The sequence below is a fragment of the Mandrillus leucophaeus genome, unplaced genomic scaffold (genome assembly GCF_000951045.1).
Source record: "Mandrillus leucophaeus isolate KB7577 unplaced genomic scaffold, Mleu.le_1.0 Scaffold204, whole genome shotgun sequence".
Classification (NCBI taxonomy): domain Eukaryota; kingdom Metazoa; phylum Chordata; class Mammalia; order Primates; family Cercopithecidae; genus Mandrillus; species Mandrillus leucophaeus.
In genome coordinates, this window is record NW_012102077.1 from 2944537 (window position 1) to 2970481 (window position 25945).

The window sequence follows — 25945 nt, forward strand, 5'->3', positions numbered from 1 at the left end:
ATGCAACTGCTGCACAAAATGAGGTGGTGTCTAATCTGATTCCAAGATTGAGACATCGCACAGTGCTCAAGAAATGCACACATTCCACTGTTAATTGTGGTCAAGAGTGAGATCAAACTATTATTTTTTCCAATTTATTATATTATTTTCTCAAACAGCTTCTAAGTCACTAGGACATAAATACTCATAGCCGATGGACCTAACTACTTTTTTTTTTCTTTTTTGGAGATGGAGTCTCGCTCTATTGCCCAGGCTGGAGTGCAGTGGCGCGATCTCGGCTAACTGCAACTTCCACCTCCTGGGTTCAAGTGATTCTGCTGCTTCAGCGTCTCATGTAGCTGGGATTACAGGTGCCTGCCACCACACCAGGCTAATGTTTTGTATTTTTAGTAGAGATGGGGTTTCACTACATTGGCCGGTCTGGTTTTGAACTCGTCACCTCAAGTGATCTGCCCACCTCGGTCTCCCAGAGCGATAGGATTACAGGTGTGAGCCACTATGCCTAGCCGTAACTACTTAATTTTTAGTTTTCAGCCATAAGGTATTTCCTTTGTACAAGGGATATTGGAAAAATTAATGAGATGCTAATGGCACCATGAACTAAGAACGTTGAAGAATCTCTCAACTATACCTCTTGGTCAATCTCCAAAATAGGGCAGAGAATAGGAAGGGTTCTTTTTCACAGAGGTGATATTTAGAAGAAGAGATCAGGACCTGGACCCACCTCCTTATGAAGCCACAGCAGCAGCAAGAGCTGGATTGGACTCACTACTTGACTGATAGGGATCAAAAATAAGTGTCTAGGCTGGGTGGAGTGGCTCATACCTGTAATCCAGCACTCTGGGAGGCTGAGGCAGGAGGATCACTTGAGCCCAGGAGTTTCAGACAAGCTTGGGCAACATAGTGAGATCCCTCTTCACACACAAAAAAATAAATAAATAAATAAAATAATATAAAGGGATAAAAGCAACTCTTATTAGTTTTAGGGAGAAAATAGTAGCTATATAGTATTTTTAAAAACCTGCCATCACCTTAACTGCATCATCAAAATTAACATTGTTAATGAGGAACAGACGTAATACCTTGATAAGAACACATCATTTAGGTAGAACTCCTGTTCAGAAAGTAGAACCTGAATCCAATTACAAGAATCACTCATCTAACCCAAAATCAGAAATTGCCTTTAAAAAAAAAAAAAAAGATTGTGTACTTCAAAAACATTCTCACAAAAGACAAAGAAAGGCTATGAAAATGCTTCAGTTTCAAGGAACATAGAGACATCGTAACTAAACACAATCCTTGATGTTAGTACTAGAGGGGAAAATACTTTAAAGGATATTAAGTCAATTTACAAAACCAGAACCCAGTACATTAGGCAAATTCAAACGAATGTTAAGTTTACTGATGTTGATACTTGCACTTTTGTTATGTAAGAAAATATCCTTATTCTTAGGAAATATACTGCTTAGCAGGAAAGGGCTGTGATGTATACACTTATTCTAAAATGGTTCAGATAAAATAGTATATGTATTTATTTATGTATGTATATATATGAGGGGGAAGAAAGATACAAATAGCATGGATAAAAAGCAAATGGGCAGGGTATAGTGGCCCATGCATGTAATCCCGGCATTCCAGGACTCCGAGGCAAGTGGATCACTTGAGCCCAGGAGTTTGAGACTAGCCTGGGCACCATGGCAAAACCCAGTCTCTACAAAAGATACAAAAAACTTAGGCAGATGTAGTGGTACACACCTGCAGTCCCAGCTACTTAGGAGGCTAGGGTGGGAGGATCTCATGAGCCTGGGAGGCAGAGGCTGCAGTGAGTCAAGATGGTGCCACTGCACCACTGCACTTCAGCCTGGGGGCCAAAGACAGACGCTGTCTCAAAGAGAAAAAAAAAAAAAGGAAATGATGTAAAACGTTAACAACAGGTCAATCTAAGTAAAGAACACATAAGCTCTTTGTACTATTCTTATTTTTGCAACTTTCCTACACAGACCGTGCCCCAATTACAATGGTTCAACTTACAACTTTTCTACTTTACATTGGGTTTATCAGGGTATTAAATGCTTTTTGACTAACAATATTTTTGACTTACAATAAGCTTATCCATATATAACAGCATCATTAAGTCAAAGGGCATCTGTAATCTGAAATTATTTCCAAATATTTTCAGTAAGTAAAATGTGTATGTAGCACTTTGGGGTACAAGAAGCTAACTGCTTCAGTAACTAAACAGGATGCCTGCACCACAGCTAAAGAATGTATGGTATGTATCAGAAATACATGGACTTAATGACAGGAAGTTCACTGTCAATCAATAGTGCGACGGTACCAAAGCACATAAACCTAAGTTCTCAGTCATCAGCCTGCTGAAGACTCTGCAGTAAGTGATGTGCAGGAACAGTGAAAAGAACTGAAGATACCAAACTTAAATGAAGATATATAGGGACCTTACTGCTAAGGTTCACCATATGGAAGTGAAGTCTGCATCATTTTGTGGTCCTCCTGGGTCATCACAACTACTAGGCTCCTCAAATGACTCTGTTCTGTAGCTGGAGTGGAGCCTGGGGCCCAATTGCTCTCAAGTGCCCCCAGAAGATACCTGCAGATGGCACACGGACTACACTAGGGCCACAGGTTCTAGCTGACCCTTTGCATGCTGGAAAGCCCCAGCTCCCATTAATATACAATGATTTGTTTCTTTGTGGGGTTTTTTTTTGTTTTTTGTTTTTGAGACGGAGTCTCGCTCTGTCGCCCAGGCTGGAGTGCAGTGGCACGATCTCGGCTCACTGCAAGCTCCGCCTCCCGGGTTCACGCCATTCTCCTGCCTCAGCCTCCCGAGTAGCTGGGACTACAGGCGTCCGCTACCGCGCCCGGCTAATTTTTTTTGTATTTTCAGTGGAGACGGGGTTTCATCGTGTTAGCCAGGATGGTCTCGATCTCCTGACCTCGTGATCCGCCCGCCTCGGCCTCCCAAAGTGCTGGGATTACAGGAGCCACCGCGCCCGGCCCAATGATTTGTTATTTTGAGGAAGTCTGTAGATTTCTTTGCAGGGTATGAATAACATCAGGAAGGGTAGTTTTCATCTTAAATCAAATGAGCGGAAGACTCAGTACAGAGAAAAAGATCCTTGAGGTTAAAGGACACTGTGCAGCTCCTCTCAGTCTGCCCAGAAAATTCCTACACATGCTCCAAGAATTCTGCTCAAGCATCACTTTTTGGGACTGATTCCTACATTCCTTCCCTCCAGGCTGGATGACAGCCCACTTACTGCTCCATGAGCCCATCTGTCTCAAGACCCTTCTCAACCTTGCGCTGAAACTGTTAATTTCCTTCCCTGTGTCTCCCTCTAGGCTGCTTCATGAAGGAAGGAGAAGGACTGGAATGGTGACTTGGAGACAGAATATCAGAACTCAGCTGGGGACATCATGAATTAAAGGTGCTTGTGGAATATGCCGTGAAGATGGTCAGGAGTGTGCATCTCAGAGGAGTGGTTTGAGCTGAGGGTACAAATTTGAAATTCTCAGTTTGGATAAAAGTTCACCACTTAGACCAGAAGCAACTGCACAGGTGAAAGAGAATGTAAAGAACAGAAAAACATGGACTGCTAGAGAACATCAATACTTAAGGCATGGAAAAGGAGATTATGAAGAAACAGCCAGCGGTGTTTTCTACCAGAGCTTATTGTCACAATATAAAAATAAGGCAAGGGAAGTGAGAGCCGTAAGGACAGTGGTCAAAGTGTCAAATGTTGGAGAGAAATCAAGGAACACATAATATGTATAATCTGGCACTAAACACTAAAAATGCGACTTAAAATACGTGGTATCCAGTTACACAGTTAGATGAACAATAGCACTGAGACTCAAACACACAACAAGGACCTCAAGGAAGAAAAGTTAGGTGACCATTTACCAAAGAAAGAACTCAATTCTGCCCACATGCAATTAGCTACTCCACACCCAGGTAACGTCTTCATTCCAACTTTAGGTCCTGACTCAAGTTAGGACAGACATGAATTTTCCAAGACTATAGGTAAGAGTTTTATTTCACTTTGCTGCAAAATATATATGCATATTATATATAATGTATATACGATAGATATGCATATTATATAATGTATATAATGTGTATATATATGCATATTATATAATGTATATATGCAAAATATACACATATAATGTATATATACACATCATATATAAAATGTATATATAATATATACATATATTTTATGTTACATATATTATATAATGTATATATACATATAATACATATATTATGTAATGTATATATGTTCATATATACATTATATATTATATATACATACATAAAAGTCAAATTTTATAAATTATGTGATGGTATTTTCTTTCATTTTTTTTGAGACAGAGTTTTGCTCCTGTCTCCCAGGCTGGAGTGCAATGGCGTGCTCTCTGCTCACTGCAACCTCCACCTCCCAGGTTAAAGCGATTCTCCTGCCTCAGCCTCCCAAGTAGTTGGGATTACAGGCACCCGCCACCACACCTGGCTAATTTTTTTTATTTTTAGTAGAGACAGGGTTTCACCATGTCAGTCAGGCTGGTCTCGAACTCCTGACCTCAGGTGATCCACCCACCTCGGCCTCCCAAAGTGCAGGGATTATAGGCGTGAGCCACCACACCCAGACTTTAATTTTAATTTAATCTCTTTTCCTACTGTCAGGACCTTTACTACTCTTATATACCTACCCTCCAGGCTTGGCATAAGGTTGGCTAGTCACATGTGTTATAAAGTTAGAAAACACATTTGATGATACAAGTAGCCCCGTCTGCAAGTTTTTATCATATATGAGATTTTGGTTCTGCAGGCTCCCCACCAATTCTGTGGGACATTCTTCCAATAGATTCCCTTCCTGCTTAAGTGAGCCTCATTGATTTCTGTTTCTTGCACCTAAGAATCCTAAATAAAAACCAACATGTTATTTTACTAATAAAATTTTTTAAATTAACTATCATTAATTTTATTAACCATCCCGTTTTAAATTTTATTAAGAAAAAAAGGCTAGACCCTCCAAGTAAAGGTTATCCCTTTAGAGTGAATAGAGTGAATATTAGCTCTTTGAAAACAACACGCTATTTTTCTCATTCCTCTGTGGATGACAGAGTTTCACCAGAGACTGGATTCCAATCCAAGAATTAGTATCTGGTAACCACAAAGCACATTTAAAGTCCAACACGCAGTAACAAGTCTCAATATATGTTTGTGAGTTCAAAACACACAACTCTTTATTAAAACATTTAAGGGTAAACATTAATATTTTTAATTACCATTTATTTTAAGAACTTAAATATTATTTTGATTAAAAAATAAAGTATCAGCTTGGATCAGATATTTGCCTAGTGGAAGAAATGAATTTTGTTTTCTCTGGGGGACTTGACTATATGATCATATTCGTAATGTTAAAAAAAAAAAAAAAAAATCTGACCAGGCATGGTGGCTCACACCTGTAATCCTAGCACTTTGGGAGTCCAAGGCAGGACCCTGTTTTAAACAAAACTTTAAGTAACAATTGAACTGTTTCCAGAGGTTATAATTCTTTCCTTTGTGTATGCTCCATTCTAATTTTCACTCCTTCTCTTATTCCAGACTTCTCTACAGAACTCCATCAGATTCTTACCTCCCTTTCTCATTTTCAGTTAATACATTCCTAGGCTGATGTGATTCAAGTTCCTTTTTTTTTTTTTTTTTTTTTTTTTGAGACAGGGTCTCACTCTGTCACCCAGGCTATAGTGCAGTGGTGCGATCTCAGCTCACTACAGTCTCAACCTTTCTGGCTCAAGGGATCCTCCCACTCTAGCCTCCCAGGTAGCTGTGACTACAGGCACCTGCCACCGCACCCAGCTAATTTTTAAAAATACTTTTATAGAGACAGGGATCTCCTCATGTTGCCTCGGTTGGTCTTGGACTCCTGGGCTCAAACACTTTGCCTGCCTTGGCCTCCCAGAGTGTTGAGATTATAGGTGTGAGCCACCACGTCCAGCCCCGTTTTCAGTTATTCGGGAAAGATATCACATTGTGGGTCAGAAACTGAGTGAAAAGAGAGATACTTCCTAAGCATCAGCTGAACAGTCTGAAATTACGTTCTTTCAAACACCAGTGTGATAGTCACAGTTTCAGAGTCATGAGTTTCCACAAGAGTTAATGTGATGAGGGGGAAAACGAAAAAGCCTAAAGCAGTTGGCTTCTTATGAACAATCAAAGCAAACCCTGGAGTGTGTCACGCCCTCTGCTTGTGACAGAACAAACATTTCTGCCCTTAATCATAAAAGTAATTTTTAAGTATCATACAAGTATTTCTGAGGAGCAAAAAGATCCTATTACCTTTGCTGAAGAAAAACAAGTGAGACAGTGAGTAATTCTGAATCATATTTTAACTGCAAATATAGGCAACAACTTGCAAAAAAAAAAAAAAAAAAAAGATAACAAGGTCTAAAATTAAGTTCCAAAGATCTTACCACTGTAAATACATTTTTTCATACATACCACATTTTGGAATTAAAAGTGATTTAAAAATCTAAGCAAAGGAAAAATAAAGCTCAAACCATGAAGTCTAAAAAATCAAATTCCTTTCAATTATTTTTACTTTTAAAGGATAATCATAAAAATAGGTACTTTGACTTTTTAATTGTAAAATTCATGTAACCAAATTTACCATCTTAACCATTTTTAAGTATACAGTCCAGTAGCATTAAATACAGTTTTCTAGTGCTAAATTCATTCACTGTTATGCAACCAAACTTCAAATCTTTTTCATCTTGCGTAACTGTAACTCTGTACCCATTAAACAAGTGCCCATTCTTGCCTCCCACAGCCCCTGACAGCTCTCATTCTATTTTCTGTCTCTATGAATGTGACCACTCTAAGGACAGCATATTAGTGGAATCACACAGTATTTGTCATATTCGTGACTGGCTAATTTCATAAAGCATCATGTCTCAAACTGCATCCATATTTTAGTATGTGTCAGAATTTCTCTCCTTTTTAAGGCTGAAAAATATTCCATTGTATGGATATATATATATACTGCATTTCGTATATCCATTCATCTGTTAATGGATATTGGAATGGGGCTGCCTCTATCTACCTTCTTTCACTTTTTTGGGGAGAGGAGGTCTCGCTGTGTCCCCCAAGCTAGAGTGCAGTGATGTGATCATAACTCACTGCAGACTCAGCCTCCTGGGCTCAAGCAGTCCTCCCGCCTTCACTCTCCAAGTAGCTGGGACTACAGACATGAGCCACCATGCCTGGCTAATTTTATTTATTTATTTATTTTTGTAGAGATGGGGTCTTCTCACTATGTTCCCCAGGCTGGCCTTGAACTCCTGAGCTCAAGTGATCCTTCCACCTCGCCTCCCAAAGTGTTTGGATTACAGGTGTGAGCCACAGCACTCAGCCTTCACTTATTTTTAAACAATTAATTTAACTAAGCAGGCAAAATGCTGGAGTGTGATCCCTTGCCTCCAAGGCAGCAGAGAAAATACAAATGTTAAAAGGCAGTAAGGGAAAGTTTGGTACACCATCAAGCGTGCAGCAAACGATGATAATAACATTGCTAGCTTCTAAGGAGGGTTTTCAGACACCAGCAACTCCTTCAAACCTTTGTTTGTGAATATGAGTAGGTATATACATATGCTAGATGCTAAAAATGCAGAGACCAGGCCTACTCTGAGGGCCAGATGGCCGAAGGACAAACATCTAACCAGTAAATAATTATAAACAATAGGGAGAATAAGGCAATAAAGAGAGACGCTCAATGGCCCAGCCCCATCCCAGGCTGAGGCTCAGCAAAGGTTCCCTCCTTGCCTGCCTCCCAAGCTGAGCCTTGGGCAAGGAGCAAGAGTCTGGAGGGTCAAGAGGAAGGGGAAGGCACTGCAGATATGGGACAACAGAATAAGGCATGGAGGAGAGAAGGTGAAGCTCAGGCTTGGAGGTAGAACCCAACTCAATGAAAAAGGAATCCCAATCGCAGAGCTCAAAACAGAATGGGAAAGACAAGCAACAAGACCTGATTAAGGATTAATCCACAAGAAGAAACGAAAACCTGCTGGAATGCATGCATCACCGGATACCTACTCCTGTGCCAGTATGAACCTCCAGGAGTAGTCTCGTCTGCAGAAAACCAATGGTGGCCTAGGCGTATAAATTAAAATCGAAGCAGTGAAAGGTGACAGTGATTAAAAGCTCACAGACTTTATGGCACTCCTCATTCCATTCAGTGAAAATATTTTAGAAGTCTAAAACACATCCAAAAGAAGGCCACGTTATAAAATCCAAACTGTTACTTTTCTCTGGCTTTTCAAATAGGACCAACTTGCCCAGTTAGTACATTATAGTTTTATATTATTATTTACTTATAACATCTGCTTCCTTCTGAAAAACGATTGCATCAGCTACTGTTTTAAGTTATTTGCCAGTCATGCTTCACAGACTAGCAGAACTGCAAAGGGCCTATAAGGTTATGTGTCTACAAACAGTTTTTAGCCGCCACATGATCCAGGAGGAGCTGGATCACCAACATGGGAAAGGAAAGTTCTGTGCCCTGCTCAGGAGTGAGTTCAGGAGACCACTGTGCAAACAATAATGACAATGCAATGACACGTGCCCACAAGTAGAATGTGGGTCATGCTAGAGGACTAAGTGGAGGCATCTTCAGATAGGAGACCTCCCTTTATTCACTTTCCCCTTCATTCACTCGCTCATTCATTCTTTTGTTTAGTGCCTCATAAGAGCCAGGCACTGTTCCTCAGGCTAAGAGTTGTCTATACAGGAACATTCCACCATAGGAATTACCACTGAGGTGAGGTTTGAAGCTCCCTGGTCAGCGATGAGAAGAAAGTATGCTAGGTAAAAAGACTGTGGAGACCAACACAGGTTCAAGGAGTGACAGCTGGAGAGGAGTGGGCAGGAAAAGGGTCAGAGGTGGGAGACAGGAACAGGTGGAGCCAAGAGCACAGGTCGGGGAGGCAGAGCAAGGAGAGCTAGCGTCAAGGGAGGAGGAGCACAGAGAGCCAGCAGCACATCTTTTCCTTGATAGGAGGAAAGGAATTAAGGATGTGGAAATGAAGTTGCATTTCATGGTAGGGAGAGGCAGGAAATATACCAGTGAGCAGTGACAAAATACGAGGTAGCCGTAAAAATGGTGACCAGAGGCCAGGTGTGGTGGCTCACACCTGTAATCCTGGCACTTTGGGAGGCCAAGGAGAGGAAGGAAAGAAAGAAAGAAAGAGAGAGAAGCAAGGAAGGAAGGAGGGGAGGAGGGAAGGAAGAAAGAGAAAAAGAGAGAAAAGAGAAAAGGAAAGAAATAAAGAGAGAAAGAGTAGTCCAAAGCTGATTAAGGTCTACTTGGGCAAACGCTAAGTTATAGGATGTTTCTGCTCTAAAGTTAAAGCTACCTGAGTAGCAGGACAGGGAACACTTGGGGAGCAGATGGGCAGGGCTGTCCAGCGTAGGCTGGATTGTGTGGTAGTCACAATGCTGTTCAATTCCAGTACAGAGACCAGGGGTGTTGCCAGGGAGCTGAGATGCCCTGGCCTGGGAAGCCCTTGTTTTCCTGGAACTGCTCCTGACTTTTATAGACTCAGGGCTTGAACCTCCTTCAGCAGCAGAACTTCACCAGACTTGAAAGAAACCAATGTGCACATTGAGAAGACAGCAAATGTGTTGTTTCCTTTTTCTTTGGGCAAATAGACCCACCCCACACCAGGGCATGCTTGGCAATCACAGGATCCCAGCAAGGGGAGTTAATTATTCCATTCAAACACTTAGTAGCACTAGGCCATAAGTTTTGCAATAGGGATAGCCTTGTATGTTAAACATGTCCTTCATAGAGCTTGTTCCACCATGATTGCTTCTTGGTCAACTGCTGCTCACCATTTATTTACTTATTTACTTATTTATTTATTTATTTATTTATTTATTTATTTATTTATTTTTGAGACAGAGTTTGCTGTTGCCTAGGCTGGAGTGCAGTGGTGTGATCTTGGCTCACTGCAACCTCCACCTCCCCGGTTCAAGCAATTTTTCTGCCTCAGCCTCCATAGTAGCTGGAATTACAGGTATGCACCACCACGCCTGGCTAATTTTTGTATTTATACTAGAGATGGGGTTTCACCATATTGCAGGCTGGTCTCGACCTCCTGACCTCGTGATCTGCCCGTTTTGGTCTCTCAAAGTGCTGGGATTATAGGAGTGAGCCACCGCACCCGGCCTCCTTCTCTATTTTGTAGTTTACTTTGACGGTTTTCTGGCATTATCTCAAAGTCTTACTAATTATGGTCTACATGGTGTTGCAATGACATCGTTCTCTTTTACGTCATCCAAGTAATTCTCAAAAACATTAAACATCACAAGGCCCAAGATTAGGACAGTTCCATATGCCCTTCAAGTTGACCCTGAATTACTTAAGCCTCTTAACCACTTGACTTTCTACTTAGAAAAGGATTTGGGAGGACTTCTCCTTCAGTTATTTTTGTTTGTATTATTAACTTTCAGCCAAGGTTGTGTTTTATTTTTTCTATTGTTAGTAACTGAAATACAGTCCTTTATAAAACTCCACACACACCCTCATTTAAGTACAGGGCAGTTCACTAATGCAAAACCAAATCATTAACTACTTTGACTTCCATTATTTCGTCTTAATAGTGTGATAAAAGTTTAAAAAAAAAAAAAGCAAAACCGTCAAGCAAACCTCTATAGACATTTGTTAAATGAAGAAGAAAGGTGAAGGGGGCTTTCTGAAGATACGTATATGTCGAGTGCAGCTTACCTATTTTCATTTTTATGCCTATTGAATTAGTTCTAGAAAAAAAAAGACTTCTTTGCTGAAGCTAGGAAGCATATATACAGCTTCCTGTTTCATACCATCGCATGTCAACATTAATGATATTTTGCAGTACTTGTTTTATTTTGTATTTTTTAAGTTTAGTCTTGTCAGATATAATAAAATATCTTATTGCATAGAAACTCAAAATTACTGGTTACAAGAACAGAACCAAAACAACATTCCAGAGATTTTCATTTGTCCCCAGACTAAAACCAAGCTGACAATCCATAAGGGTACTATTCTCAAAGAGTTCTAGACAGTGTCCCTCTAAGACGTCGTAAGTCAGAAAGAAAGCTCATTCATCAATTTCCAAAACCATGGTATTTAAATAATTATATTGCAGCAAAGTCAAAATTAGAGTACCTGTTTGATGATAGGGTGACTATTTTAAAAAGCTCAATATTCTGTCCCAGTTTCCAATGGGAGAACAAACATTCCTACGTAAGTGAACTTTTTCAAAAAGATGTAGCTCTTCCAGCTCTATGATTGGTTTAAGTCACTTGCCACTCAGAGAAGAGATAAATCCTTAAAAAGTTGGCAAAATTAGATGTAGATGTAGATGTTACAGCCTTTAAAAAGTGAATGAAAAGGATTCAATGGAGTCAAGTAATTGTATTATTTTGGAAGAAGTATCATTATCTTGAAGTAATAACTTGTTACTAAATAAACTATTGAAAGTAAAATGAAATTTCATACATTTCAAACATATCCAGAATATTGAACACAAAGCAGACCATGCAAAGGTTTGTTTCTTGAGTGAAAAAACATTCACTTACCTGGGTGTTTAAGAAGGGAAGGTTTGGAGGTAGCTACATCATTCCTCCTCTGGGTCCAAATTACCTTGGCATGTCTCCTTGAAATAGGAAGCCACCTAAAATAAAATAAAAACAGAAGGCAACCCTTGTAAATTTCCATATCTTAAATGTATGTGATATTACAAAATGGGAAAATTTTAAATCACTTAGTATATAAAATACAATTCATCTGAAACTATTACCCCCAAAAGCAGGATGGTGTTTGTTCTCTGTTTCAATGAATAAAATGCAAACTATTTGTCAAAAAAAAAAAAAATCAAGGCTTTAAATAGCGATAACCATGTCTAAAGGCGTCTAACAATGAAGCTGAACATTTTCACGTGAAAAAGAGCAAATTTAAAAAGCCAACCTCGCAAGAAAGAAACGTGCCCAGCTGCCAGCGAGCCGCTTCCTAACTCGCGGCTCTGCTTCCAATGCTCTGACAGCGCTGAAGTCACGCTGGGGTTTCCAGGTTGGGGTCAGGAGGGAAAGTGCTGCCCCCGTCTGCAAAGACTGTGTTCAGCGCCACCACTTAAAAAAAAAAAAAAAATGGTTTCGTGAAATGAAATGTTAAAAAATAGAAAAGCCTCCTCTTTTCCCCAGGGAAGAATCGAGTGCACACGCTGGGAAAGGGTGGGAGCAGGGAGGAACGCCCGCCTTCCCGAGGCACCGCAGGGTCTGCTGCGCAGCGCCGCTGGTGAGGACCGAGCGCATCTGTCCACGGCGCCCCTGCCGCGCCTGGAGCCTCCCGCTCCCCGGGTAGACAGGCAGGCGCTTCCCAGGGAGCACGACACCCGAGGAGAGGGTGGGCGCCAGTCCCACCGGGTGCCCTGCTCCCTGGGGGCATGAAACCCCGGACCAGCCCTGCCTCTGTCTGCAGATCGCAACTTGCAGGGCGTGACAATGGGCCCCAGCCGTCCCTACCTTTTAGAAATATCACTGGAGGAAATCGACGTGTCAACTAGATAAAAGCAGAATGGGAACGAGGTGCGAGCAAAATACTCTGGAATGAAGGGCAAGGGGAAAATACTCTGGAAAGGGACGAAGCCCTTCCGGTTAAATTCATGTCAATAACGTTTTCTTCAGTTAGTCAAGGCACAGTCCTCCTTCCTGGGTTGTCAGAATTTTTATCCTATCTGTCTTTATAATTCAAGTAAGAGCAAATACACATCTCTACATATATTTGCTATTATATATACACATACAAATACAAATATCTTCATATACACAAATATACATATATTTGCTATTTAATGTGTATATAACACACACACACACAGAATTGCTCCCATTTCACATGCAGGAATTAAAAAAAAAGAAAAAGAAAGAAAGAAAGATAAAAGAAAAGAAAAACAGGCCCAGAAAGCTCCAAAGGAAAATTGCTAAGTCTCAGGTCTACAGACAGCTGGTCCCCACTTTCTCCATGGGGATGGCCTCCAAACGCTTCCCTGAAGGTTTTCTCTGACTCATTGACAGGAACAAAGTCAGCAGAAGTGTGAAGTGTATCACTATAGAGGTTTAGAGTCTATTTCGTACCCACACACTCTCACCCCAGTTCACCACGGGTTTAGTGTTGGAGAGGGTTGCGCGACTGCCCGGGGCCAGCTCTCGGCCCCAACTCGGTGCCTCTACTGCGGTGCCTGCGCGGCTCTCACCACCCACTTCCGCCTCTGCCTGGCCAATCAATCTGTGTCTAAATCAAATTGCAGTTGGCAGCAAGGCGGCGATGCCTAAGTGGAATAATCACTTGGACTCGAATCTGAGTTGTTTTCCGTCGCCCACAACAAATAATGTTACTTCAGCGCCTGCAGGCCAGGAGTTGAAATGAGCTTACAATTTGGCTTCCAATCCATCTCACATTCTGATTCTCAACCACTTAAATTTTCTTTTCTGTGATTTAGCTTGCAGGGGGCAGCTCTGGAGGCTCAATCACTGGCATGGTCTTTATGGATATCCTTCATGAATACCCCTGACTATCTAAGTAAAAAGTGGGGAAATCTACATAATCCAAAACCACACTTGTTTTAATAATGAAAACAAATAGACTGTCAGCTGGTACCTCCACATAATCATTAATAATCTAATTTGTACTTCTTACTCCAGCAACTTGAAGAACTGTTCAGTTTTCTCATCTACACACAGTAATCCACATACATCCAGCCCTGGAGTGTGTGGTACTAGCTATACCAAACTGCAGGTTCAGAGCCACGGCATGGCTCAGCTCCTCCCTCTTTTTCCAGTGAAGGAATTTATTAAAAGTCTGCTCTTCAGCTCTGGAAAGAATGTATCTCCTTAGCTGTTCCAAGCAACATGTTCCTCCAAAGGAGAGTCATCTCAAGCTAGTAACTGAAAAATAGAGACTAAAGGCAAACCCACTGCCAAGACCCCCCTCGGTAATCAGGGTAGAAAGGGAACACCATCACGGAAAATTCCAGGAGGTGGCCTGCAAGTATACTAACAGCTCATGAGAAGTGGGTGTGTTCAAGCGGACAGATGCTCTATGGGAAGAAGGGAGAAGGAACATCAACAGTACATCTACAATGTGTCCATACACCATGCAAGCTATATCACACACGAGTTCATTCTAACCACAACAATGCTATGGATATGTGCGTTAGTATTCCCACTTTACAAATGCAGAAATGAGGCTCAAAGGTGTGAAGTAACCTGCTGGGCTCGTACATGGTGAAATCAGGATTTTTCTAACTTTCAAAACCAAACTCTAAAAAGCCTTTACTCTGTTGACTTTGCAACACTCCTTTACCTGAAAGACTTAGCCTTCATGTATGATTCTTTGAAAGTGAGTATGGGGCTTACAGAACACAGCTGCATGGAAGTGGCAGCTAGCTAGGTGCGCTGCCAGCAACCTAAGGCTGCCATGTTGGCCTCAGGAACACAACCCACCCCTGATCCCCTATCATTCCTTCATTAAGAAACCACAATGACAAAAACACACACTTTCTGAGTATCAAAGAAATAGACAATAAGTATGTGGCAAAAGCAAAAACTAAATCCAGCAAAGCAAATGCAGTTAGAGTAGATACAAAACCTTGCTTTGTCCAATTCAGAAAGTGACAATGACATCCCTCTGTCTTAATTCTTGTGTCAGCCTGGCCAACATGGTGAAACCCCTGTCATGAGTTCTTCCCCTGAAAGACTACTTTTCTGTTATTTTGTAATTTTGTAAAAATATAAAAATTAGCCGCACATGGTGGCAGGCGCCTGTAATCCCAGCTACTCGGGAGGCTGAGGCATGAGAATGACTGGAATCCACGAGGTGGAGGCTGCAGTGAGCTGAGATCGTGCCACTGTACTCCAGCCTAGGGGAAAGAGTGAGACTCTGTCTCCAATAAATAAATAAATAAATTCTTGTGTCCAGGTCTCAGTCCCTTCCCCTGTCCTCTGATACCCAGTATATTCTCCATAGCTTGGCACAGAGAGTGAGGATTCCGAATGAGCATTATGGAAGAGCTCATGTGTCATCACAAGTGTCAGTTACAGTAAGAAGCGAGTAAGAGGAGGCACAACGTGCGTGAGAGTGGCTGAGAAACCATCCATGGAAAAATTCTAGACTTGGTTCTGGAAGTTTTTCTTTTTATTTATTTATTTATTTATTTATTTATTTATTATACTTTAAGTTCTAGGGTACATGTGCATAATGTGCAGGTTTGTTACATATGTATACTTGTACCATGTTGGTGTGCTGCACCCATCAACTCATCAGCACCCATCAACTCGTCATTTACATCAGGTATAACTTCCAATGCAATCCCTCCCCCCTCCCCCCCCCCCCAAATAAGCCCTGGGTCTTGATGTTCCCCTTCCCGAGTCCTAGTGATCTCATTGTTCAGTTCCCACCTATTGGTGAGAACATGCGGTGTTTGGTTTTCTGTTCTTGGCGATAGTTTGCTAAGAATGATGGTTTCCAGCTGCATCCATGTCCCTACAAAGGACACAAACTCATCCTTTTTTATGGCTGCATAGTATTCCATGGTGTATATGTGCCACATTTTCTTAATCCAGTCTGTCACTGATGGACATTTGGGTTGATTCCAAGTCTTTGCTATTGTGAATAGTGCCGATTCTGGAAGATTTTCAGTTGGGATTCTAAAGACTGGGAAGTCCACCCTGCTCCACCCTGCCCCACCCGCAAAGAACGGAGTTTGGCAGACATTAATTAGCAGTCCCCTATAAATAACTCTGCTTTTAATCATATTAAAAGAAGTCTACCAAAAATCATCCACGGAAAAGAGCAATTAAAAATGGTGAAAAGGAGTACATTGAGATCAATAATATTTTAAGCATCTAGAAACTCATCCTATTTAATGTACAACTAATAAGTGAAAGTTCTCAGCATTGTAATGTCCAAAGGGCTTCAAAAACACAATGGATCCAACAGTGTGAAAACATCCATCCAGCTGCCTTAAGTTCCAAGGCTTACTCACCTGCATCTATTTAAAACCTTAAATCTTTAGACCATCTAAACCATGTCTGTGTCAGACACACTGATTCTCAAAATGTAAAAATTAAAAACGGAAGACTGAAAACCCTCTTCACCATCAGCATGCCTAAAATAACAAATGAAAAACACCACGAGATGAGATATGTGTCTGCCAACTAAAGGTTCCCAGTGAGATCTTCTTTGTGCATATGTGGCTAATTTTATACATACACAAAATTTATATGTACTTAAATCTTAATGGTTACTTTTTCATTTCTTTAAATCAACGAAGTCCCTTATGTTATGGCACTGGAGGACAGAGCAGGGATAGGGTCAGGAACCGTACAGTCAACTTCTAAAATTATCATGTTTCTCAAAAATATGTCTCAGAAAAGAAAGGCCTCTTGGATGTCACACATTATAAATTGTGTGTTACTATACAATATCCTTAACCACATTCCTTCTACATTAAGTAATTTTACTGCAAATAGTATGTTTGAGAATACAACTGGTTTTAAAGGTTGTGAGTTCTTCCCCTAAAAGATTACTTTTCTGTTATTTTGTCAAATCAAAAACAGGATCCTGGTGTCCTGGTCTTAAGACTACAGGATGCAGACTCAACGGAAAGGTATCTATTTTAAATTCCTTTTTCATTTTAATCCTTTCACTCAAGTGGGTCACCCTGATTTTCTTCAATTTCTTACCTCCATAAATAGAGATAATCTCAGATAACAAATTTATGCTACTATATTACTTGAAGTCTCTTTAAAAAGGTACGAGTCCATTATTGCCTTAAAGGATACCAAATAATATTTTCCTGCTACTTGAAAGATTTACCAAGTACCTCCAAAGCTCAACAGTGGGGACCCTGCATGCTCTGGAGTTGAACTGTTTTCACATTGTCAACATGGGAACCGCTAACATAATGGAGAACGAAGTGACTCCCATTAGAGGCTAACTGGAGATATAAGTGATAAGCTATTACAGCATAAAAAAGCACTGACCAATTTAGGCTGGAGAGGATGCGCATTGTAACTAGTCTCTTGAAAAGAAAGTAAATTGCTTCTGTTCATCATTGGCTATAACACAATCTTTCTCCTCAATCAGTGAAGATACAGACGGTTGATGGACCTCCGTAAAAGAGCTATTTTCCAGCAAACAGTCTGCAGTGCCATAGTTACACTCCACATGTAATTGTTCATTTTATTAGACACCCTCTTCCAGTAAATCCTTCTGGGCCAGCCCTGCCGTTATTAGACACTACAGATGCTCAGCTGGTGCTAGATGCCATCACAGAGTCTAATGAGGCCTGAACAGTGTTTCAGGGAGATCAGCTGCACTGAATCCTGTCCAGAACACAAAGTTTGGCTTTTCATCCTAAATGAGTTACTGTGAGATCTTAGGCAAGTTCTTAACTCCTATGCGTCTCCACTTCCCGGTCTGTAAAATGAAGAGGTTGGACTAAATCTGTGATTCTCACCGAGGGAGGATGATCTTTATCTGTTGTCTTCCCACCCCTAGCCAAGAATCCCTGTGTGTAAGAAGAGATGTTACAGATGGTAACAAGCTACACCGATAAATGATGAAAATGCAGACAGCAGTGAGACTTAGATGTTAAGACTAGGGAAGAGAAGCTTAAAAAGGGAACTGCTATAACGCTTCAAGTTGTAGACTTCCAGAGTATAAAGACTTCAGCAGACTAACTGATAAAGAGTAGTCAGACAATCAAATAGAACAACCATGGTTAATTCATTAGCCAAATGTCACCTCTCATTGTGGCCTTTCCGTCACATAGCTGGCTGAGTTAGGCAGGCACAACCCTTCATTCAGAAAAGTTAACTCACTCCCAAAGATGATACGATGATCAAGAATAGCTCATCTAGGATGCATGGTCCCAGGCAACAGGGACAGCTGTACGGGGCAGCCCAAAAATAAAAAAAAAAATTATACATTCCCACACCTTATACACCAACACACCTACTCCAACACAACAATGGAAGTAGTAGTATGGGGAGGGCAGAGGTGTGTGGTTCAGAAATGCCAAGTTCGGTCCCCGTTCTGCCATGAAATAATTGTGTGACCTTGAGCAAGTCACCTGCAAAATCGAAGTATGGAACAGATCTCCAAAGTTACCTTCCAGCAGAGAAACTGCACTTACTTTTTATTATTCTAACAAACATCTATGCACTGCTACAGTCTCCACGGCATCTTTAAGGTCACTACATGTATCTCCATTACTGGTTCAATTTTTAAATGACCACACTCTCAGCCTGTTTGGGCAAAGACAACACTTAGGACAACTGCCTAGAACACAAGTTTGAGATGCAGGAGGAGTCAAGTTTGTTTTCTCTGGCTTCTTTACAACTCCCTCTGGCTGAATTCTACCCTGTACTCTGCCAAGTCTCCGTATTTCTGGCACTGAGGCTTGATCTATAGTATTCATAGGGCTGGTGACACTGTGATAGATGAAGAAATTAAATCTTTCGCCAAACTTGAACAGGCATTTCGAATGGTAATTTTTATCTTCTTCCTTCCCAGATGCAGGAATGTCAACAGTTGAGAGATGCTATGATGAAGGTAGAAAGTCACTGCAAAAATGGACTTGCCTCCCAAATGGTCTCTCATTATCTTGCAAATGTATTACTTTTGCTGTATCAATTTCTGAGTTTATTTCGTGTTACGCTCCAACTGCAAGGGAATTGAGAACATACTGTCCACATTTTCCAAAAAAAGACTCTAACATTAACAGAATAAATCTTTCCCCTTGAAAATGAAAACTCTGTGTAAATATTTATATAATTAAATTTATTCAATCAATCCATTGGGTTAGGCCAATGGAAGGATGCTTTTTTTAATATGGAGATTGAACGATACTTTTTTTAATATTGAGATTGACAGAGGCACAAAAACAATTTTAATCTCAAGATTCAAATAAATAAATAGTAATATTGCTTGTAGATGTCATTTAAAAAGATTTATGCATACAGAATGTAAATGGATATTGCCCTCAAGGATCCTATAATTGCTGTATATTATTTGCTATGCATACTAGATAATGAAGTTTAAAAATATAAATGGGAAACACAGATGTTTCCTCAATAAATATTTTTAAATCATTTCAATGTGTTTTCATTCCACACCACAGCCAGGTAAGCAAGACAGGGGTCAACAGTTAACAAAGAAAACACCATTGGAATACTCAGCAATATAAAGGAATGATCTATTGGTACGCATATCAGCATTGACCATAATTATGCCAAGGGAAAGACACCCAACAAATGGAATACATACTGTATGATTCCATTTATATACAAGTCTAGCAGATCGGTGTTCACCTGGGGATGGGGGTTGGAGGATGAGAGGGGCAAGAAAGGACCCAGAGAAGCAGGAGGGTCAGATTACCAAGAGGCACATGAAACCTCTTCTGGGGATATATATTTTTTCGATTTTGGTAATAGTTTCATATGTGTATACATATGCCAAAACAAATCAAACTGCCTGATTTAAATATGTGAGTTTATTGAGTATCAATTATATCTTAATAAAGCTATACAATGGGGAAAATATCTAAATGATATGGAAAAGACATGCTGGGAGGGGAAGAGCATGGTCCTTTTAAATGATTCGGAAGAGGCCAGGCTCAGTGGCTCACGCCTGTAATCCCAACAGTTTGGGAGGCCGAGGTGGGTGGATCACGAGGTCAAGAGTTCAAGATCAATCTGGCTAAAATGGTGAAACCCCTTCTCTACTAAAAATACAAAAGTTAGCCGGGCATGGCTGCAGGTGCCTGTAACCATAGCTAAAATGCCGCCTCTACTAAAAATATAAAAATTCGCCGGGTGTGGTTGCAGATGCCTGTAACCCCAGTTACTCAGGAGGCTGAGGCAGGAGAATTGCTTGAATCTGGGAGGCAGAGAGTCCTGTGAGCCAAAATCGTGCCACTGAAGTCCAGTCTGGGTGACAGAGTACGACTCTGTCTCAAAAAAAAAAAAAAAAAAGATACAGAAGAGGGGACGGGGAGTGCTGGGTAGAGGTGAAGGCGTGGTTCTTGGCTAGGGCTCCAACCCCCATAGATCTCGGTGAGGACAGGCATTTCCTGCCCAAATGCTGCATTTCCCAAGACCACCCTAGCCTGCCACAGTCCATCCTGTGCCTATAAAACTCCCAACACCCTAGCAAGGCAGAGACAGGTGGATATTGAGAGGAGGAAATCAGCGGAGAAAATTACAGGCGATGGACATCTAGAGGAACTTACCGACAGGCGCCAGCAGGCCACCAACCAGCAGAAGCAGAACGACGCAGAGTTTGGCTGGGGCAGTCTGAGGAGCCCAGGTCACTGAGTGGCCCAGCTCCCGAAGAAAGCCCTCCCACTCTATCCTCTTCTGACTTCTCCTGAGCTACTTCCACTCAACAACACCTTGCACTCATCCTCCAAGCCCACATGTGATCAGATTCTTCCAGCAAGAAACCAGGATACGGAAAGCTTTCTGTCCTTGAGACAAGGTGGAGGATTTAACGGAGCTGGTTAACACAAGCTGCCTACAGGTGGCAAAACTAAAAGAGCACATGGTAGCACATGCCCACGGGGGCCTCAGGAGCTGTCAACATCCACCCCGAGAAGTGGGGCCGGAGCCCCACAGCCTGCCCATCTGTATGCCCCTCTAGAGGTTTGAGCAGTGGGGCACTGAAGCAGCAAGCCACTCCCCCTGTCGCACGCCCTGCAAAGGGGACAAGAGAACTTTTCCCATTTCATAAAAACAAGACATAGTTAAAACTGCGAGTAATAAATATACCTGTTGTATGAAAAGCTACAGAAAATATAAGCTATACTAGACACAGGAGACTACCAGAGGCAGATTTCAGGTTCAGGGCAGTCCAGGAGATTTCACAACACTGAAAAAGTCATTCTGAGCACTGAAAGACTGTGCCTAGTTAACGTTCATCAACTCCAAGACATATAGTTCTCATTTCCTGAAGTCTTTAAGGTAGCTGGGATTAGAGGTGTGCACCACTACACCCGGTATAAGGTTTGACAGAAATAGTTACAACTACCTTCATAGTAGTAAAAAAAATAGCTAGCTAGCATTTATTGAGCACTTGCTGTAAACTACACCCCAATCTAATGGATTGTCCTATTTGATTCTCACCTAAGAACCTAAGAGATGTGTATAATCATGACTCTCCATGTTATAGCTAAGGATACCTGCATTCAGGAACATTAAAGAACTTGCTTAGTGTCCCCCACCACCCCAGTGGTGGAGTTATGATAGAAACCCAGGTGGTCTGAATGCAGAGTCGAGTTCTTGAAATCAAACTTCTGACCCTCTTCTTCATAAACAAGATCCTGTATGCTGACTCATACCTCTGATGGCTGAAAGAGACTCTTTCTTCATTGCATAGCTACATTTCTAAGTCTGAACGCTAATCTTTTGCATGGTAGTAGCACAAACGGTCAATGGTAAAGTGATGGCGGAAGGCAAGGGGAATTATAGCAGGAAAAAATATGGCCGGAAATCAACAGAATTGGTTTTGGTCATGTCCTCACTGATGACTGTAAATGTGAGCAAGTCATGTCTCCTGCTTGGATCTGCTGCCTTTATGGTAAAAATTAAGGATTCGAACTAATTGATTAATTCTAAGACTCCTTCCAGCTTTGTGATTCTGCTGGTCCTCTTTTGAGGAACACTTCCGGCATTTTACAACTTGGATTAAAAATTCTCCATGGGACCAGCACGGTGGTTCATGCCTGTAATCCCAGCACTTTAGGAGGCTAAAGCAGGTGGATCACTTGAGGCCAGGAGCTCGAGACTTGCCTAGGGAACATGGCAAAACCCTGTCTGTACTTAAAGTACAAAAGTTAGCAGAGTGTGTTGTCGCATGCTTGTAATTCTAGCTACTGAGGTGCCTGAGGCAAGAGAATCACTTGAGCCTGGGAGGCAGAGGTTGCAGTGAACCAAGATCAAGATCGCACCACTGCACTCCAGCCTGGATGACAGAGTGAGTCCCTGTCTCACAAAAAAAAAAAAAAAAAAAAAAAAGTTGAAAAAAAATTCTCAATGAACATAATACATTTCAAATACACAGCTGTCTTCATCCCCTGAAACACCCAGCCACCTCCTCATCCCCGCCATATCTTGCAAGATTATTCATTATTTCCTCAAGATCATCTGTTCACAAGGAACACCCATAAAGGCCCCCCAAAAATGAGGAGGGTCCCACAACCAGTGACTTCCCTGTTCTGCTAAGGCCCTCTAACCATCTTTTTCACTGGATAAGCATGCAAGAGTTAATTTGGGCTTTCAAGGGGTGAAAAGGAGGCAGCTCCCACCCAGAAGCTCATTCCATTTTCCTTGTGTAGCTTCTGACATCTGAGGTGATCAAAAGTGCTAGTACGTGGTGAACTAAAGTTGCGAGATTCCATTTATTTCTACTTCCTATTGGTTCTTTAAAGTGGCTATTCTCTCTTTGCACTAAAAACACATCATTTTCTCTTTTTAAACGGATAGATTTTGTGACCCTTTGGGGAGACATAAAAGTGGGAGAGCAACTAAATAAGGCAGTGGTAAACCATTTCAGCATCTATAAAACCTTCTCCTTTATCACAAAAGAAAAAGAGGAAAAGCAGCTGGAAAAAAAAAGCGCAGCTGACGGGGAACTTGATATCTTTAAGAGCAACTTCTCTCATGAATTTTCATCTCCATATTTTGGGGTTTTCACTGAATTGAAAATTCTTTCCGGAAAAACACTTCTTATGTGTGATAACTACTTTCACAATGCATTGGTGAGACAAAACTCTATAAAATTTCAAGGCGTATCATGTCTATTTTTCTATAATTCTACCTATATGTCAGCTCTTTATTTTTATTTTATATTTTACATACTCTCACCTATTTTCATAAACATCCTGTTCTAGCTCAGAACATATACTTTGTTTTTATTTAATACTTTGTTTTTATTGAGTCATTTAGCAATGATTCTGTAATAAATCAAACATTAAAATATAGATCATCCCTTTCCTACATCAAACCAGATTTACAAAATTCACTTCTAACCTTTATCTTTGCACAGACCGGTTTTCTGTGGTTGTGTTCACCATGCACACACTATTTTCTAACTTTTTGTTTGATGTCTCCATATATCTACTGAGTCCATATACCTGTCATTTTGAATGGTGCAATATTCCATTGTTTTGCTAAAGCACTTCAATTAGCCATCTTTCAGTTGGTTGTCTCTACACATTATTATAACCCAGTCAACCATTTTTGAACAAATAAATTTTGTTTGTTCCTACTGGAGGTCTTTCCTTAGGCTATAATCTGAAAAGTGGGGTTAATATATTTAACACCATAATCAGCCCCTGTGACTTTTATTATAAATCACTTTTATTATTGTAAGTGGCTCTCCAAAAGAGGTATTAGCAATTTGCAATGTCACCAGCAAAATTATGACCCTAGCTTTTTCTTCATAGTCTCTTTCATGCTGAGATTTCTGGGTTGTATTTATTTTAGGGTGATTTTATTTGGGGAGAACACTTGTATACCAGCGTCCATCCGGTGTTTGAGGACTCCTGAGTTAGGGGAGTCCCAGACATCAACTAACGCATTAATTATTCCTGAGAGGTGGTATTTAGAAAAAAAGAGCTTCTATGATCAAGTGACTCTGGAAAGTGCTGTGTTAAAGTTAACAAGTTTCATTGCTGTGGAAGATCCCAAAGACTTTGCTCTACTAAAAGAATGATGTAGAATCTTTTAGTTCTTTGAAATCTGTCACCTTTGTGTAATACTCTTACTGCCCCCCTTTAAAAATGTGTATTGATCACCTATTATATGCCAAGTGCTTTATATGCCTCATAACTCCTTCAATACTCCTGACTGCCTGATAAAGTCATTATTACGAATCTTACCTTTACTAAAAAATGGAAAGCTGAGACTCAAAAGGCTAAATAATGTATGCGAAATTCCAAGGCTAATATGTAATGTCAGGATTCAAACTCATTGTCTACTTTTTGTAGATTCGCCATTATACCATCCTGCCTCATAACACAATGTTTAAACATATTGTCAGTTAGCCAGTTTCTGTTCTTCTTTCTGGTGGGGTGGAGATGTTCAGTTTTCCAGTTTTCCTATTTACTGAGTTATCAATACACAGGTGAGTAAAGTACGATCATCTTTAAAGATAGAGCTCCATGAGTTTTTACATATTATACCCTTCTGTAACCATCACATAGATCAAGACACAAGAATTTTTTTAATCAGCTTAGGATCTTCTCTTTTTCAACAGAGATTGGTTTTATGCTTCCTATTCTATATAGAGCCCAGTACTGAAGTTATTCAAATAGGTGTTTAATAAACTCTGATCACAGAAGGTTGAAACTAGAAGTGACATCATAGTTTATGTGTTCCAAACTCTTCAGTTTACAGACGTGGAAACTGAAGGCAAGAAGGAAAGTGACTAAAGACACAACAATTCACAGCATTTCTTCTACACGGTGCTGCCCTTGCTGGCCACTGGCTGGTTACTTCTACACATTGTACTGCAGACACAGTGAGGACTAACAAAGAAGACAGGATGCGTAACAGAGAAAGGAGGCCTGCTAAAGAGTTTTTCACTGATGTTTTTATCTTAAACAAGTGTTGAAGTAAACAAAAGGTAATATTGGTGAAGAAATGCTCAAACTGACTTTAATGTAAAACACTATTTTTCAACATAAAAATATCAACACACTTTGGGAGGTCGAGTGGACGCATGAGGTCAGGAGTTTAAGACCAGCCTGGTCAACATGGTGAAACCCCATCCCTCCTAAAAATACAAAAATTAGCCAGGCATGGTGGCGTGCACCTGTAATCCCAGCTACTCGGAGGTTGAGGCAGCAGAATCACTTCAACCTTGGAGGCAGAGGTTGCAGTGAGCCCAGATTGCGCCACTGTACTCCAGCCTGGGCGACAGAGTGAGGCTCCATCTCCATCAATACATAACACTTTCCAACCAAATGAATTTGCCCTTCCGAGTGGTGTCCTTGGGAGGACACATTCCAAGAATGCCCTATTGCTCATGACTTCTTTTGAACCCTCTCTTTGAGATTAACTTCAGAGCTACTTTGAGTCAAACCAACCATTTTCATTTTTAAAAACTACAAAATTAGCACAAACAGAATAGATACCGGATATGTCTTCCAAATCATAAGAAAAAAAAATCCATATAACTAAAGCAATTGAGAATTTCAAGAAACATTTGAAGTAGAAAAATTGAAAACAGATTAGACCTGTGAAATGTGATGAACACGAATAGGTTACACATCCCTAACCAAGACAGAGATTCTCAACATCCAATTATATGCTGTTTACAAGACAGACCCAAAGTCAACTGACTCAGAAAGCAAAAACAAGAAGAGCAAAATGGATCCAAAAAGCGTAAATGAGAAGAAAAGATGAATGACAACATTTATATCAAACAATCCAGAATATGAATCAAAAGACCATTTAACAGGACAAAGAACATGTGAAAAACGTCAACCTCATTCATAAAAATTTCATTTTTATGAAGAAGTTTTAACTTATCAAACAGGTATTTTAATTATAATACTTTTAACATAGATGGCACAGCCAAATAGGCATATCCATATCATCAACTCTGAAGAAGACAATAGGAAAATGACCAAGACACGGTGGATATACATGATTGAATGAAATGCACCCATTAAAAAAAGTTTCAAAATGCATTTAATGACGTGGCAATGTTATCATACAACACTAGGCAAAAGAGGAAAGGCACAAGATATATATATAGTAGGATCTCAATTTATCTTAAATATTCATATGATATTTTTAAAACTAGAAAAAGAA

At 40.6% G+C, this 25945-nt stretch overlaps 1 protein-coding gene across 1 annotated transcript in view; it reads right to left on the reverse strand.

The window, feature by feature from the left end:
• Nucleotides 1-25945, reverse strand: part of CSGALNACT1 (chondroitin sulfate N-acetylgalactosaminyltransferase 1) — a 296216-nt gene that overhangs the window by 193035 nt on the left and 77236 nt on the right. Inside the window, exon 2 of the mRNA XM_011979620.1 lies at nt 11645-11739. The gene's annotated coding sequence lies outside the window, so the exon portion shown is untranslated. The remainder of the gene's footprint in view (nt 1-11644; nt 11740-25945) is intronic.